The sequence below is a fragment of the Xenopus laevis genome, chromosome 8L, assembly GCF_017654675.1.
Source record: "Xenopus laevis strain J_2021 chromosome 8L, Xenopus_laevis_v10.1, whole genome shotgun sequence".
In the NCBI taxonomy this organism is placed as follows: Eukaryota; Metazoa; Chordata; class Amphibia; order Anura; family Pipidae; genus Xenopus; species Xenopus laevis.
Window position 1 is genome coordinate 94,052,908 of NC_054385.1, and position 18,455 is coordinate 94,071,362.

At 39.7% G+C, this 18,455-nt stretch overlaps 2 protein-coding genes across 3 annotated transcripts in view; one reads left to right on the forward strand and one right to left on the reverse strand.

Moving 5' to 3' along the window:
* Nucleotides 1-18,455, forward strand: part of dhrs7.L (dehydrogenase/reductase (SDR family) member 7 L homeolog) — a 32,971-nt gene that overhangs the window by 1,741 nt on the left and 12,775 nt on the right. The window lies entirely within an intron of this gene.
* The window catches only part of pcnx4.L (pecanex 4, L homeolog), a gene marked incomplete at both ends in the record, with an annotated part of 54,562 nt that continues 40,516 nt past the window's right edge, over nucleotides 4,410-18,455 (reverse strand). The window contains 3 exon segments of the mRNA NM_001089192.1: nucleotides 4,410-4,422; nucleotides 10,025-10,039; nucleotides 12,558-12,569.

Genomic DNA, 18,455 nt, shown 5'->3' on the forward strand with positions numbered 1-18,455 from the left:
CCCTCCGTGCAGATTCTGGTATCAGAGTTCACGGCAGCTATCTTCTTCTCCAGTAATCTTTGTGTATTGACTCAAAGTCATGAAAATTTTTGGCGCAAGCGCAGTGGTTCAGGACCGGGCATTTACTCCAACTGCGCATGAGCCGAAAAAGACCGAACAAAGAACCGGGGTCAAATGGTGTTCGTCCCAGGGTACTGCCAAACTCTTTACTTAATTTTTCAGGATTCATTGAGGTCTGGCATAGTGCCCAGACACTGGTGCATTGCTGATGTGGTGCCGCTATTCAAAAATGGATCTCGTTCTCAGCCTCAAAACCATAGGCCACTTAGTCTGACATCAGTGCTAGGAAAGCTTTTCGAAGGGTTAATAAAGGATAAGATACTGGACTTCATAGCAAATCATAATACTATGAGTGTGTGCCAGCATGGTTTTATGCAATATAGATCTTGGCAGACTAACGTCATTTTATGAGAAGGCGAGCAGGGACCTCGATTCTGGGATGGCAGTGTAAAATGAGGTTCAATGTTGATAAATGCAAGGTTATGCACTTTGGCAAAAATAATATAAATGCAAGTTATACAGTAAATGGCAGGGTGTTCGGGGTTTCCTTAAATGAGAAGGATCTTGGGGTTTTTTGTAGATAACAAGTTTTCTAATTCTGGGCAGTGTCATTCTGTGGCTACTAAAGCAAATAAAGTTCTGTCTTGCATAAAAAAGGGCATTAACTCAAGGGATGAAAACATAATTATGCCTCTTTATAGGTCCCTGGTAAGGCCTCATCTGGAGTATGTAGTGCAGTTTTGGTCTCCAGTCCTTAAAGGACAAGGAAAGTTAAACTAAAGAAGTAGGCTAGAAATGTAGTACGCTATGTTTTGGGCTTCTGTACCAACCCCAGTCAAACACAGCTCTTTAGCAGTAAAGATCTGTGTCTCCAAAGATGCCCCCATAGCTCCCCATCTTCTTTTCTGCGGATTCACTGCACATGCTCTGTGCTGCTGTCACTTACTGAGCTTAGGGGCTGACTCACAATATACAGTACACATAGAAAATGTCACAATATAAGGCTGATTATTAATTAATACAGACAATTACTACATGGCAGCATAGAAATCCGTGCAACTAGCATCAGAATTTAATAATCAGCCCTGTAGCATCAGCTTGTATGACAGGCCAACCTCATTTTCAGCTTGATAATTTGTAACGACCCCTAAGCTTAGCTTCTCAACAGCTACTCAGAGCCCACTGAGCATGTGAGTGTCACAGACACTTTCCAAGATGGTGACCCCCTGTGACAAGTATGAAGTCCTGGCTCATTGCTGCTATTGACAAGCTGAAACTTTAGGCTGGTGCAATAAGTTTAGTATATAAAACATGGCATTTTTAGTCATATTCATTTTTTGGGTTTCCTTCTTAAGAGGGATATAAATGAGCTGGAGAGAGTGCAGAGATGTGCAACTAAACTGGTTAGAGGGATGGAAGACTTAAATTATGAGGGTAGACTGTCATAGCTGGGGTTGTTTTCTCTGGAAAAAAAGATGCTTGTGAGGGGACATGATTACACTTTACAAGGACATTATAGACAAATAACAGGGGAACTTTTTACCCATAAAGAGGATCACCGTACCAGAGGCCACCCCTTTAGACTAGAAGAAAAGAACTTTCATTTAAAGCAACGTAGGTGGTTTTTTACAGTGAGGTTGTGGAATGCACTGCCGGTTGATGTTGTGATGGCTGATTCAGTTAATGCCTTTAAGAATGGTTTGGATGATTTATTGGACAGACAGAATATCAAAGGCTATTGTGATACTAAGCTCTATAGTTAGTATAGATATGGGTATATATAATGTATGTGAAAGTATGGAGGGGTGTGTGTATGGATGCTGGGTTTTAATTTGGAGGGGTTAAACTTGATGGACTTTGTCTTTTTTCAACCTGATTTAACTATGTAACTATGTGGGCCTCTTTATCAAATTTTGGTGTGGAAGACGGAGTTCCCTTTTAAATAATGCTGAATTGCTCCACAAAACTATGAGTGTAGTATCAAAATACTAAAGCTTGCCATACATGTATCAATAATATAGCATGAAATTAAGTTTCATGTAATTATTTGTACATATGTGGTGGCCCAACTGATGTACTATAGATAGCTATCCATTTTGGAATCTGGCAGGTTTGAAATTTTCATCTGCTGATGGCCCAGGTTTTGCCAGTGCATGGTGTATTGGCAGATGAGGAAGTGAAGATGCTGCAGCTTCTCTTTACATCATGCTGTTCACATCGAGGAAAGGTGGCTACAGTTGCCACCTTAAGGTTCTGCTAAATATAGTAGGGTGGTGGTGGTGATGTTTCATGGGGCTGGCTAATGACATCAGGGTACATGCAGTGACGTTTTGGAATGGGACAGTGATGTCAGGGGGCAAGGCTATCATAGCAATTGGCGATTGTCCAGATACAGTGGTGTGAAAAACTATTTGCCCCCTTCCTGATTTCTTATTCTTTTGCATGTTTGTCACACAAAATGTTTCTGATCATCAAACACATTTAACTATTAGTCAAAGATAACACAAGTAAACACAAATGCAGTTTTTAAATGAGTGTTTTAAATGGGTTTTTATTATTTAGGGAGAAAAGAAATCCAAACCTGTGTGAAAAAGTAATTGCCCCCTGAACCTAATAACTGGTTGGGCCACCCTTAGCAGCAATAACTGCAATCAAGCGTTTGCGATAACTTGCAACGAGTCTTTTACAGCGCTCTGGAGGAATTTTGGCCCATTCATCTTTGCAGAATTGTTGTAATTCAGCTTTATTTGAGGGTTTTCTAGCATGAACCGCCTTTTTAAAGTCATGCCACAACATCTCAATAGGATTCAGGTCAGGACTTTGACTAGGCCACTCCAAAGTCTTCATTTTGTTTTTCTTCAGCCATTCAGAGGTGGATTTGCTGGTGTGTTTTGGGTCATTGTCCTGCTGCAGCACCCAAGATCGCTTCAGCTTGAGTTGACGAACAGATGGCCGGACATTCTCCTTCAGGATTTTTTGGTAGACAGTAGAATTCATGGTTCCATCTATCACAGCAAGTCTTCCAGGTCCTGAAGCAGCAAAACAACCCCAGACCATCACACTACCACCACCATATTTTACTGTTGGTATGATGTTCTTTTTCTGAAATGCTGTGTTACTTTTACGCCAGATGTAACGGGACGCGCACCTTCCAAAAAGTTCCACTTTTGTCTCGTCGGTTCACAAGGTATTTTCCCAAAAGTCTTGGCAATCATTGAGATGTTTTTTAGCAAAATTGAGACGAGCCTTAATGTTCTTTTTGCTTAAAAGTGGTTTGCGCCTTGGAAATCTGCCATGCAGGCCGTTTTTGCCCAGTCTCTTTCTTATGGTGGAGTCGTGAACACTGACCTTAATTGAGGCAAGTGAGGCCTGCAGTTCTTTAGATGTTGTCCTGGGGTCTTTTGTGGCCTCTCGGATGAGTTGTCTCTGCGCTCTTGGGGTAATTTTGGTCGGCCGGCCACTCCTGGGAAGGTTCACCACTGTTCCATGTTTTTGCCATTTGTGGATAATGGCTCTCACTGTGGTTCGCTGGAGTCCCAAAGCTTTAGAAATGGCTTTATAACCTTTGAAATTGAACTCAGGTGTGATAAACCACAGTTAAGTTATTTTTTAACAAGGGGGGCAATCACTTTTTCACACAGGCCCATGTAGATTTGGAGTTTTTTTTCTCCCTTAATAACGTAAACCTTCATTTAAAAACTGCATTTTGTGTTCAATTATGTTATCTTTGACTAATAGTTAACGGTTTTTGATGAGCAGAAACATTTAAGTGTGACAAACATGCAAAAGAATAAGAAATCAGGAAGGGGGCAAATAGTTTTTCACACCACTGTATATCATTCGGAAATCTGGACAGCCATTCTGAAAATCAGGCTGTCCTGGTGCAAACTGGACAGGTGGCAACTCTAAAGTTGTCCTTTCTGTGTATGGTTGAGAGTGAACTTATTGGCCAGTGGGAGCATTTTCATGGAGTACAAAGTCTGTTTTACCTGCAGCAGTTCACGTGGGGAGCAATTCAAATGTATTTTGGGGTCAGGAGTGTGATTTCCTGTTGGCAACACATCTGCTATTCCCCTAAGTATTACAGCACATGGCGAAATGTGGAGTTTTTCTTCCACTGCTGTCAGGAAAAACAGTTATTATTTACTGTACAATAAATGGGTCTTTACATCAAACATACAAGAAAACCTACAAAAACAAATAACCAATACAAGAGGTAAAGAAGGCCCTGCCCAAAAAAGCTTACACAGCAACAGTTGTGGTTACTATTGCCCTGTCTCCCTATTACAGCTTCTGATAATATGAAATGTGCTGCTGTACAAGGAGAGTTGACAGGTAGAGGTCTGACACATCTGACTTTTACTGCGCTATGTTTGCCACTCAAGGTGCTTTTCATTTAATATCATTAGAAGTGTTAATGGGCATTTTAGCTGCCCTGACCACTGACAGACAAAATGCAATTTGTTCCACCAAACTAATGGAGGCTGTTTAACATTGCTAGTAAGGTGGTATTCAAAATGCTCTTATGTGTTTTTTTTTTTTTTTTTATTGTTTTTGTTCACAAAAACATACTGTGTCTGACTTTTTCAGTTTACATAAATAGGATGTGGCATGGGTGGTTTCAGGTGTTCCTCTGCCTGGTAAAATGCAAGATTTCATAACGACTCTAAATTAGCTTGTACTCTCTTTTGTACTCTGTCTCAGATGGGCCCTCGCAAGGGTGATGAAAGCTAGACTTTCTCAATATACAACTGCCGGAGAAAATGAATAGCCACAAGTGATTCTTAAAGTGGACCTGTCACCCAGACACAAAAATCTGTATAATAAAAGACCTTTTCAAATTAAACATGAAATCCAATTTCTATTTTTTATTAAAGCATTCATAGCTGTTGTAAGCTCATTTAAAAATCTCAGCTGTCAATCAAATATTGTCGCCACTCCTCTATGCCCGTGGCATAGAGGCGGGGCAGACAATTACTTTCACTTTCCATTCAGCACTTTTAGATGTCACTGCTCTCCATATATTCCCCCCGTTCTCTTTACCATTTAATTGTGTAGCCAGGGCATGGGGATGGACATTGGATTCCCCATTCTGGTGCACAAACAAGATTCTGAGATGATACAAGACTTGTCTTAATAACAGTGTCCACAAAATGGCTGCTGCCTGTTTGCTATAATTTTGAAATCCCAGACTGAAGGAAGCAAGATTCAAATAATTGATATAGAGTAATTAAATTTAAATTTGCTTGACTAATGTGATAAAATAGGATTTTGTATAATTTTTTTGGGTGACGGGTCCCCTTTAACCATGAATAGGATTTATTTAACACAGCACAGATAGTCTCTCGAGGACAGCTAACCGTGAAGCAATACTAAAATGTGTGGTGTATTAACAGTACAGAGGATCAAGCACCATTACCTGTAAGGAGATAGAACTTGTAAAGGCTTAAGTTCACAACTAGAAAGACATTTGAAATGGATCCCCTACAATGGAATCCTCTCAGGGATTATAATTAGCCTGAGACTGAGTGTCAATACATTTAGGCAAGGTATCTCAGGAACCCTCAATCTTGAGCTGATAGGGTTGCCACCTTTTCTGAAAAAGATTACCGGTGGGGGGGCGGGCACAAATGGGGGCTGTTTGTGACGCAAAAGGGGCAGAGCCACACAATGTGACACAAAAGGGGTGGAGCAACATCACGCAATGTCCAGAAGACTGAAAAAATGTTGGGGGCAGGCCAAGGGCTTTTTTTAAGGGTATTACAAATTACCAGCAGTGTAGTACTACTACACTGCCGGTAAATTTGTAATACCGGCCCGGCCTTGGCAGGTGTTTTACGGGCTAGGTTGGTAAAATACCGGCCAGGTGGCAACCCTGCGAGCTGATGATAGGCAAAACAAATTAGTGCAATTTGCCATTCCATATGTTTGGATAATGCATACACAGGACCTGATTCACTAACAAAAAATCCTAAATTGAATCTCACAGTGGCCTTTTCAATACTGCTTCTTGAGGGGTAAATTCATTAATGAATTTTCAACTTTAGTTATTATTAAGACAATAATATAAATTGTCGACCCGAGTAAATAATATAGGTGTGGGTTGTATGGCATTGCTAAGATTCCAACTGGTATCTCCAGGCTTTTGTTTGCCTTTCTTAAACCACTGTGCCAGGAAGGCAGCAAAAAAATAATTCCTCAGCGGAGTAGGGTGAAATTTTTGTTTACGGATGTCCGGCTTTCCATGGGTTTTACTTGTGAATCTAGCCTGGTTATCTGCCTCATTGACTGTTTAGGTCCAGCCAGTAATGCAGTGTGGGAGTAACCATAGAAAACCCATGTATGCATGGGGAGAACACAAAAATGCTCTTTTCTTTAGGAGGCATACCTAAAACCTTTACATTATAACGGAACAGTAACGCCAAAAAATTAAAGTGTTTTAAAGTAATGAAAATATCATGTACTGTTGCCCTGCACTTGGTACAACTGATCTGTTTGCTTCAGAAACACTACTATGGCTCATGTAAACAAGCTGATGTTTTGCAATGGCGGAAATTGCAAAAAGGCTATATGGCACAGGTTAAATAGTAGATGACCGATAACACCATTATGTTTTACAAAGCTTATCTGCTATCTGCTGTGTAACCTGAGCCGTTTCTCATTTGAATGGCTGGCCCTATTGCTACACAGCAGCTTATTTATATAAACAATAGTAGTGTTTCTGAAGCAAACACATCAGTTTTACCAGTGCAGGGCAACACTGCATTATATTTGTATTACTTTGAAACACTTTTTTTATGTTACTGTTCCTTTAAGTAGGACATCACCTAATGACCAGATGGGGCTGTCACCTGGCTGGTGATCCCCAGTTGCTCCACCCCTGGCCTTCCTCAGATTTCTCCCAAACCCCTCTCCCAGCTACCTTTCTATCCCCCAGGCATCTATATAGCCCTACCCTACTTACCAAATCCACACTTGACATGCCCCACTGATTGCATGGCTTGACCCCTCCCCCTTCACAGCCCCTCCTTACCCCTTTGACCATTACTTAACCCCTTTTCGCTACTGGCCAATATAGTCTTTCACAAAACCTGAAAAAATATAGAAATTATTTCTAATTATAACCAGGACAGATTGCTTTCTTATACAAAAGTATAACAAAGACTACCTCTTCTTAGGGAAACATTGTAGCAGTTCCCAGTCATATATTCTTTGGAAGTAGTGCGTTTTATCCTAAATTTTACTTATTGTTAATACCAATTCAAAAATAAGCAGCTGCTTTGAGGCCAATGTGAGCAACATCCAAGGGGTTGGAGAGCAACATGTTGCTCGAACTACTGGTTGGGGATCACTGGGTTACATGTAGGATGCTTGGCACCTAACAATGGCCACCTATTAAATATACAAGACTCAGGCCCTTGTGAAATCCATAGCCTTCCCCAACTGCACCCTCCATTATCTTTCCCTTGTTAACACTCTTTGCACCCTCTCCCCCGCTGATTTATATTGGAGCCCCATCACAAGGTCTCCAAATTATCTATTGGTTATAAACCTCTGGACTGTATTGAAAAGCAAAGCTAAATATGTTTCTTAAATGAGTAGATAAAACACATCTAAGCATTTAAGGGAAAAAGCTAAACCTAAGTTTGTGGTTTCCCTTTAACTGCATTCAGACAAAAACCCTTTACAGCATTGTTGCCCAGCAGCAGAATTTGTTTAGAGCTGTTCCAAGATGGGCTGTTCATACATATGCATCAAGTAAAGTTTTGGCCACTTGTCATGTAAAATAAGCACACCTGATTTATTTAGTTTCTTAACATAAATTAAAGTCAGTAAATGTTATGGAAAGCAAGTTGCATGGCATGACTTAATTTCTTCTGCATCCCTTCAAAAGCAGATATATTTAGATTTTTTTTCCCTTGCTGTGCCAGTTAACTCCTTCTGCATGTTGCCTTGGGTCTGCAAGTCAAACCATCTGTTTCTTGTAATTTGCTTAGTCTCATCCCATTTCATTAATACAGTAATGGCATCACAACACATTGTGTGCTGGTGAAACAATACATCATGCTAGATGCATAATACCAAATTATTCTCTCTACCTCTCTGCTGCACTTGTTAATAGTGCCACACTCCACTTCCTGCAGCTCTAATTCATTTGAATGGCTGAAAGCTCCTGAACAGGGGCAATTCAGCCCAGCAATGATCTTCTATCTAAATTGTTTTCCCTATATAGAGAAATAAAGTAAATGCATGTGCAAAACGCTACAAGGGATACAAAAATGCTTGCATTTAGACACTATATGCAAAGTTACATGTGTCGGGGGGATGAAGCCATGGGAGTGGAGAGTTGGTAGATCAGAGCGGATCCAGAGGTTTTAATGGGAGTTTGGATTCAAACTATTTGAAGGCTAGTTGGAGGTAAAACTGCGCAGGGAGGAGGAAAACTTAAATTTGTATAAATACCAGCAATTGAACAGGCTTATGTGAAATGGTGGCCAGATGGAAACCCTAGCCTACTCTCAAGAACTTTTGCCATAGGACTCATTTACTATAGGTGCTAAACTGCACATGTGCATTGACAATAGGAACCATTCAGCAAGTTACTACTACAAGTTAGATGATACTACAAGTTAGATGATAATCTGAAAGGTCTGATTGGTTGCTATGGGTGCGATTAAGCCACCTTCTCTGTCCTGCATTTAGACCCAAAATATATTGGGCCAGATTCAATCCAGTTAGAAAATATAAGTCGATCACGTGAAAACTCATGGATGATATTCATTTCAATTCCTAAAAACTTATCTCACAGTTTATCATTTGAAAACTTAATTGAAGTCTATGGGAAAAAATTTAACTGCTTTTGGAGATTCTTCTCGAATTGAATCTCGTCCATGAGTTTTCAAGTGATAAAACATGAGATAATGTTTTCTCACTGAATTGAATCTGGCCTATTATTGGAAGTCATCCCAATATGTTGTGTTTGCAAGTCTTGCTTGGCAGAGACCTGCTGCTTTTTATAGGAAACTTACCAGGAACCTGCATGATATTTACAAGCAAAGCTCCTGCATGTGATTCGTGTTCTGAAGATTTGCTCTTCACATGAAGCCTGAATTTGCTCAGCCATAAATGTTTTGTATTGCATTCTGATGAATCAAGCCTGAGTTTTTCATTCTTTAAAAAATGGGTGGCATAGGATTGGGCTACACTTCTGTAGCCATTTATCTGATGGCCTGTGGCCCAACTGACCAGATCAGTGCAACATAGCTTTGCTTAGAACTAAATTTCCTCCTCCTTTAAAGTCACCCCTTAACCAAAAAATGACTAATTTCATTGCAGTTTGATGAAATGAGTGCAATCTGGCCTGCCAAGTTGCTAGTTAGTGATTTTTAGGAGGACCTCATGGGACATAACTGTTCAATGAGTTTGCTTTTGATCCTTAGCATGCAGCTCAGATTCAAAAGCAAACATTTATGACCCATATGCCCTCTCCAAGTCATTGATTGGTTACTCCCTGGTAACCATTTGAACCATCCCTTGAACCATTTGAAGATGTTAATAGTCTCTATGATGTTCGAGGGTTTTACTCGAAAACTTGAATAAATCAATGATTCAATTGTTTTCCTTTTCAGAACTCGATCTTGCAGGATCGGGTTTTTCCCATTTGAGTTTTTTCTTAAATAAGATACCGTTCGAGTTATGAGTTTATTCAAGGTAAAAAACAAACTCTAACATTCAACCTTTGATAAATTAGCCCCCAGTAGCAGTTGTAGAGAGTGTTCGCATTTCGTCATCTTTTAAGTAAGGAAAATTGTTAGTCTACTTCTAGAAGAGGAAACCTTGTTTGAGTATTCAATGTGGAATCCTGTGTTGCCTCCATACTTAATTTAATTCAATGAGAAGAGGTCCTGTTCATTGGGGTGACAACACGGACATTTTAACCTGCTTGTGCCGTCAAGAGTATTACATGCAGACTTACAGCAAAATTCTTTCTCAACATTTTCATTATGGTGGATACATTTTGGCAGAAAAAATGTCTATATTTGTTGAGGGTATGACTGTTTCTCAAAAAGGTAATACATACAGCACAAAAATAGCCATGTCCACTTTTTTTCAACAACATTTTTTTGAAAATTTGTCACATTGGTCTGGGAAGAAGTTGGCACACATACAACATTTATCTGACATATTCCTTTACCAGTTTTTTAAGTGAATTTCCCCTTAAGGACTCTGCCTTCACTAGAGAAGTGCTACTTTTATGCATTGAATAAAATAGTTCATTAGTAGATGCCAGCCATTGTCAGTTGAGCTCTAGAGTGAAGGTCACGTTGGGTGGCATAGTGAGGGTTTCACTTGCAAGATCTGGGTTAAACCAGTCATTACATAAATGATTCAATATTACACAATGCACAAATAGCAACGGCTCTCTTTGCACTGATCAGTGTAATCCGTAGTGTGATATAGGTGTATAATATAGTGAATAAAGTACCCCCTCTTGTAAAATATAAGGATGTTATAAGTTACCGAGGAGTTTCATGAGCATATAAAAACACGAGGCCGAAGGCCAAGTGTTTTTATACAGGTCATGGAACTCCGAGGTAACTTCTAATATCCTCATATTTTACAACTGGGGGGTACTTTATTTATTATAATACACAAACTTCAGTGAGTCATGTGACAGAAATGACATCAGAACTTACCGTTTATAACTGATGACATCAGAACTCACCGTTTATAAGGATATAATTTACAGGATATTCATGGCTTTTGTGTATTATATAAGGATATTAAAGAACTACTTTTCTGAGCTGATATGTAGTAATTATCTGTATTAATTACTAATCAGCCTTATATTGTGATATTTCTATTCTATGTGTGATTTATATTGTGAGTGGGTCCCTAAACTCAGTAAGTGACAGCAGCACAGAGCATGTGCAGTGAATCAGCAGAAAAGAAGATGGGGAGCTAGTGGGGCATCTTTGGAAATACAAATCTTTTTTGCTAAAGGGCTGTGGTTGCCTTGGGCTGGTACAGAAGCTTAAAACATAATGTACAACATTTTCTAGCTACTTCTTTAGTTAGGGGGCAGATTTACTGTATTGAGGTTCGAGTTGTTTTTTTCCATGAACATTCGAGTTTTTGAGTTTTTTTTATTTTTGGGTCAAAACTCGCATATTTTTTTTTTTTTTATTTGATTTATTTATTTTTTTAAACTCAAATTTTTTAAATTTATTATGCCCCGACCATGTAATTAGCTTGAATCCAAAAGTACACCACCTAAAACCTGTCGAGGTCCTGTAGGAGTCAGTGGCAGAGGTCCCTTGAAAAATTTGAAGATGTTCACAGCCTGCTTGATGATGGGTTTTTTTGGGTTTTGCCCAAAAACTCGAATGAATTGAGCGAGTTCGAGTTTTTTTTTTTTTTTTTTTTGGCGAACCCAATCAAATATTTTTCAGGTTTTGCTACTCGAACTCGCAGAATCAGGCTTTTCCCATTCAAGTTTTTTCATAAATGAGATACCATTAGAGTTTGTTTTTTTTTTTAACCTCGAATGAACTTGAAACTTAAAACACTTGACCTTTGAAAAATAACCCCCTAGATGTGGCTTCTGTTCAACAATTTATTCACGGTGCTGTAGAAAACTCTGTTGTGCTTTAGCTCCCACTCCTTTTATCTCCATTTTCTGCAGAAGCTGTTGTTTTGCGAGGACTGGCTGTGTTAAAGCTTACAGCATGGTTCATTTTAAATCCCATTTGTGGTTTTAAAGGGTTGCTTTGAGAAGCACAATATTCCTTAATGTTTTCCTTTTTTTAAAAAAAAGATTCCCTTTCATTAGTATTTCCTCGCTCTATTTGTGTCACTTGTGACTTGGTAAAGAATCCTTTTACTCTTTCACATGTTCCAAGTTCCTCCTTTGGCCTACAACATGCCTGTCATACTAATGAGACAGAAACGCTCCCATCCTTTCCTCAGCACACCACTAATAATCACTTGCACATTTCGTCATGTGTTGCCACTATTTATAAATGAATGAGTCACCACATCAACATTTAGTCACCAGCACAAGTACACACTGTTGTCTCGCATTCTAAATTCTCTGCCTGCGGCTTGCCCTTAACACAATATAGCTTAAATAAACAAACACAGGAGGGTTTTATTTCATTTGTTTTGTCCAGCTCGACACCGAAATGTGTCTACTTAGTCACAAATATTGTTTTTAACAGGAAGCATACCGCTGGGAAAAAAACACGCGATCTTCATTAAAAATTATGTTTGTAGTCCTAAATAACAATAACAGTCCTTTTTATTTGAGGAAGGTGAAGCTGGTGAGATTACATTTAGCTAAACTTTACACAAGTGTGGCATTACAGTTGGATTGCTAATCCATTGCCTTACTCACTGGAAAGCTATTTCTCCATATGTACTGTAGTAATGCCACTGGATATAGCCGTTCTTCTGCACATATGTACTCATGCTAGTCAGGTGCTTCTTTGTCCAGGTAATCCAGAGAATCTAGGTGTAACGTACTGCCATCTCACTCAAACTGGGGACATGGCCATAACCTGTACAGGCCGTGTCCAGATTCTGCCAGTCCTGAGTATGTTATCATAAGCAGGGCCGCCATCAGAAATCGACAGGGCCCCATACGAAAAAATTTCCTGGGCCCCCTGGGCTGCGCCCAACACATGATCAACCTACAGGTCCACCCACCCCACAGGTCCATCCCCCACCACACACTAAAAAAACATTGGTGGCTATGGTTCCCACATGTAAATAAAAAAAATTAAAAAATATTGGTGGTCGGGCCCCCCCATTAAAAAAAACATTTGTGGTCAGGGCCCCCCATTAAAAAATATTGGTGGCTAAGACCCCACGTTATAAGAAAATTGGTGGCCGGGACCCCCCTTAAATGTCCATGTAAAAAACGTGCCCCCCCAGAAGTTTAAAAAAAATTTGGTGCCCAGGGCCCCACCACACAACAGGGACCACAAAGGGTTACCGTTAGGGGGGCCTTGCCATGTTACACTTCATTAGCTTGGCCCACCTGCTGTCAGTGAGCTGCCAACTACAGAAGGGAGGAGGGGAGCACAGGTGGCTGCATCTTCTTCCAGTGACAGCATTTTCTTCCCTTATTGGTCACAGAATTTCAAGTCCAGGATGAGCTGGAGGAGAAGTTCAAACCTCAACTATCCAATCCCTGAGCAGCTCAACCGGGACTTAAACTAAGTGACCAATAAGGGGAAGCAATGAACAGAAGATACCTCCCCTTGTGCTCCCGCCTTGCCTTCCCGAAGTCGGCAGCTCTCAGAAAGCAGGGGGGCCCGGCTAATCAAGAAAGTATGGGGTGGCTGGGCCCCCCTTACCCTCGGGGCCCCCTACAACTCTTCCCCCCCCCCCCGTCCCCCCCTGATGGCTGCCCTAATCATAAGTATGGATGGCTGGCATTTAAGAAATTAAGACACCAGGAAAAATAAGGGTGATGGTTATATGGCATTTATACTGTCCTTCTAATATTAAATATCCTAAAAGAGTTCAACCGACTGTCTAGTTATATTTTACTAACTACACACTGGTATAAAGTTTCTCTCATTTTTAAAGGGGACATATAGCTTGTAAAATTTTGTGATCTTTACCTTTAAAGGGATTCTGTCATGATTTTTATGATGTCGTTTTTATAGGGATGCACAGGATCCAGGATTAGGACTTTTTCAACAGGCTTCAGATTCGGCCGAATCCTTTTGCCTGGCCAAACCGGATCCAATTCCTAATTTGCATATACAAATTAGGGGCAGTAAATTTAGTGACTTTTTGTCACAAAACAAGGAAGTAAAAACTGTTTTCCCCTTTCCACGGCTAATTTGCATATGCAAATTAGGATTCGGTTCAGTATTCTGCCAAATCTTTCATGAAGGATTCAGGGGTTCGAATCTAAAATTGAGAGCTACAGACTTTTCTACACAGCCTGGAACAGCTGCTACCATAGTGGATGGTGGTGAAATTTCCATAAAGCAGTACAGTACATTTAAAGGCACATTCCTTCTATTTTTAGAGACGTAGAATGCAATGACAACAGGTCTGGCCTGGGATTCAAAATAGGCTCTGGCATTCCAAGTACACTGTGGGCTCAAACAGCCCCCACCAGCCCACTAAATAGTGACTGTCTATGGCATCTTACAGCAGCCCCTCTGGTATTTGCCAGAACCCACAGATTGCCAGTCCAGGCCTGAATGTCAAAAACATGTTCTTAACACTATGGGGGTCATTTACTGTGTGCCAGACAAGCTGCACTTTTGTACCTCTTAGTGCTCTTGCAATTTTGTTGGGTAAATAACTTCTTATATGCCCTCTTCAAAGGAAAAAGTGTTAAATTACTGTAATTTTTGTCATTTATGGCAGTCAGGCAATTTTTTATTTGTTCAGCTTGAAATATTCACTTAAAACTATTTTAGTTTTTTACTTCAGTAAATTCCCCCCTATGTGTTCTAATCAACATTTCTGTGTGAGTAGTGACTATGTGTGTGCGACAGTGTCATTGGTAAGTCTGTAGGACGGCTGACCTCATTTTCAGGGCTTAGTAAAGACAATGAAGATCGGATGTTGTCTCTAGAGTGTAAGCCTCTTTGAAAAGTGTCATCCACTTCTTCAGCTCTGCATGTGCTAAACTTTTGCTATTGAGTCATGCTCTGTGGTACTTCTTACTTTAGAAAATGCTGCTTTCTGTGTCATCATATGAAACAAAATATGTTTTCATATAAACTGTGGAAAATAGCTTTATAACCAAAGAAACATTCATTGTGTGGTTGCAGTAAGCAATACAATGAGATAAAGTCATGCAAGAACTGAAAGCTACGGGGAAAAAAAACATATCTTGTTTATGGTTTGCTAAGCCTAAACAACCACGCTTGAGGAAGAAAAAGATTTTTGACTGAATGTGACATGGAAAACAATCTACTTCTAGATAAACATAATCATTTAATCCAATTTCTGTAATCTCTGACACCGCAGCCTGTGAGCTTTCTAGAGGAGGACATACAGAGCAGTTACTTGTTCTGCCTTCTCTTTGCATAGACAGAGCAACACCCAGAATTGTTTTGAAAAAATAAATAACACGTTTGTAACATTTGCAACAGTTTGTAAAAAAACCACAGTTATTCCTTCTACATTTCTAGTATCTGCATATATAGTAGACCCCCCATTTTATATTTTTTAAGGGACCAGAAAAAAATGGTGTTGTCAGGGAAATGTATTATGCATAATATACGGTCATATGAAAAAGTTTGGGAACCCCTCTCAGCCTGCATAATAATTTACTCCAGTTTCAACAAAAAAAGATAACAGTGGTGTGTCTTTCATTTCCCAGGAACATCTGAGTACTGGGGTGTTTTCGGAACAAAGATTTTTAGTGAAGCAGTATTCAGTTGTATGAAATTAAATCAAATGTGAAAATTTCGGTACCATTGTAATTTTGCTAATTTGAATTAGGGATGCACCGAATCCACTATGTTGGATTCGGCCGAACTCCTGAATCCTTTGTGAAAGATTCGGCCGAATACCCAACTGAATCCGAACGCTAATTTGCATATGCAAATTAAGGGTGGAAAGGGGAAAACATTTTTTACTTCCTTGTTTTCTGACAAAAAGGCACGCAATTTTCCTCCCCACCCCTAATTTGCATATGCAAATTAGGATTCGGTTTGGCTGGGCAGAAGGATTCGGCCGAATCCTGCTGAAAAAGGACAAATCCTGGCCGAATCCCCAACTGAATCCTGGATTCGGTGCATCCCTAATTTGAATGTATGGAACTGCTCAATGCTGATTATTGGCAACACCAAATTGGTTGGATTAGCTCATTAAGCCTTGAATTTCATAGGCAGGTCTGTCCATTCATGAGAAAAGGTATTTAAGGAGGCCAATTGCAAGTTGTGCCTCTGTTTGACTCTCCGTTGAAGAGTGACAGCATGGGATCCTCAAAGCAACTCTCAAAAGATCTGAAAACAAAGATTGTTCAGTATCATGGTTTAGGGGAAGGCTACAAAAAGCTACCTCAGAGGTTTAAACTGTCAGTTTCAACTATAAGGAATGTAATCAGGAAATGGAAGGCCACAGGCACAGTTGCTGTAAAACGCACGTCTGGTAGGCCAAGAAAAATACAGGAGCGGCATATGTGGAGGAAAGTGAGTGGTTACAGACAACCCAAAGATCACCTCCAAAGACCTGCAAGAAATCTTGCTGCAGATGGTGTATCTGTACATCGTTTTACAATTTAGCACAATTTGCACAAAGATCATCTGTATGTTTGTGGTGTGAGAGCAGAAAGGGCTTCTTTCTAATCACCCTGCCAGAATCGCTTGTTGTATGCAAAAGCTCATTTAGACAAGCCACAGTCATTGCTTTGGACTGATGAGCCATAAATTGAGTTATTTGGTCAAAAAGCGATTTGCATGGCGGAAAAAGAACGCCGCATTCCAAGAAAAACACCTGCTACCTACTGTCAAATTTGGTGGAGGTTCCATCATGCTGTGGGGCTAGTACAGGGACTGGGGCCATTGTTAAAGTTGAGGGTCGGATGAAATCAACCCAATATCAACAAATTCATCATGATAATGTTTAAGCATCAGTCACAAAGAGGTTGGATATTCCAACAAGACAAAGATCCTAAACACACTTCAAAATCTACAAAGGCATTTATGCAGAGGGAGAAGTACAATATTCTGGAATGGCCATCACAGTCCTCCGACTTGAATGCACTTAACTTCTTGGGCAATAAGTGTGTTATCATGACCATTGCACTTAGCTCCCAGTTGTGCAACTGAGACCTAACTGTGTCCATGGACCAGTATATGTTCTGTCACTCACATCATCCGAACACCACTGGGTCCAGTTGGTGCCATTTTTATTGAAAGGAACATTTTCTGTCTGCCACCAAACATAGGGCCCTATTTATCATACTGTATGTATGTATAACTTTATTTGTAAAGCGCTGTAAAGGAGCCGCATCGTTGTGCAGTGCATAAAAGTACAATATATCTATATAAAAATGTATACATGGGGGAGACAAATCATATAATACTGTGTAAAACAACGCCAGAAAAACCGTATAGTGTAAAAAAGGCAAATTTATCAAGATGTGTGTTTTATTTTACAATGCCCAAACACCAGATTTCACTTTGTTATTTTACACTAGTTCAGATCTTGCACAATCCATTGAAGTCAGTGGGAAAAATTGAAGCTGCAAATAAGTTCCGGCAGAAAAAAAGAACCCAGAAAAAACCAAGATGGACTAACGCCATATTTTTTACAATAGTTATGGGATCACTGAAAATCAGTACACATGTTTTCTACACAGTGATGTGTTTTTTTTTTTGTTTTTTGTTTTTTTTTTTTTACACAGCATGATAAATAAGCCCCTAAGGCCCAGCGTTTTTTATGTGTTTTGTTTTCCTTCTGGAGCTTAATTGCTGCTTGAATTTTTCCTATTGACTTTAACGGATTACGTGAGGTATGACTTGGTATAAGATAACAGTCTTAAATCCAGAATTCAGGCAGCATAAAATATAACATATCTTTATAAATTTGGCGTTTATTTTACATAACTTTTTATGCTATTTTTGGAATTAATTGTTCTACAAAGTATGATAAATAGGCCTCTATATTAAATGCTCAGTGATCACCTTGCACAACAACACAGTTTGATAAATAAGGCCCAGGATGTGGTGCAGGACAAAAGTCCCCTTAAAAAAAAAAAGTATTTGTACAATATGCTTAATGTGTGGTTAGACAAATTTCAGCATGGCCCTGCATTTTTCAGAATACTGACATTTATTAGGAACTAGGGATGCACTGAATCCACTGTTTGGGATTCGGCCGAATCCTTCGTGAAATATTTGGCTGAATACTGAACCAAACCCTAATTTGCATATGTAAATTAGGGGTGGGAATGGGAAAAGGTGGGGCAATTTTTTTTACTTCCTTGTTTTGTGATGAAAAGTCATGTGATTTCCCTTCCAACCCCTAATTTACATATGCAAATTTGGGTTTGGCCAGGCACAAGGATTTGGCCGAATCCTGCTGAAATATGGCAGAATCCTGGCCGAATCCCAAATTGAATCCTGGATTTGTTGCATTCCTATTGGGAACAAAAAAATGACCACACTGCAGAAGATGTTTTCTATTAGGGATCTAGGGAGGATCCCAAGTCCTCTGCTGAATGGCACATTAAAACCCTATGTATAGAGCTGAGCATAAAACTGATTTAGTTATAGATCATTATAAAGGGACTTGCTGGAAGCATTTGAATGTGTGTCATCTGAACAGATCTAAACCCATACATTGAGTTCATGTGTCTTTTTTTTAATGTTTTTTTGTAATTCCAAAATGCATTTCCTTTAGTAACTGAT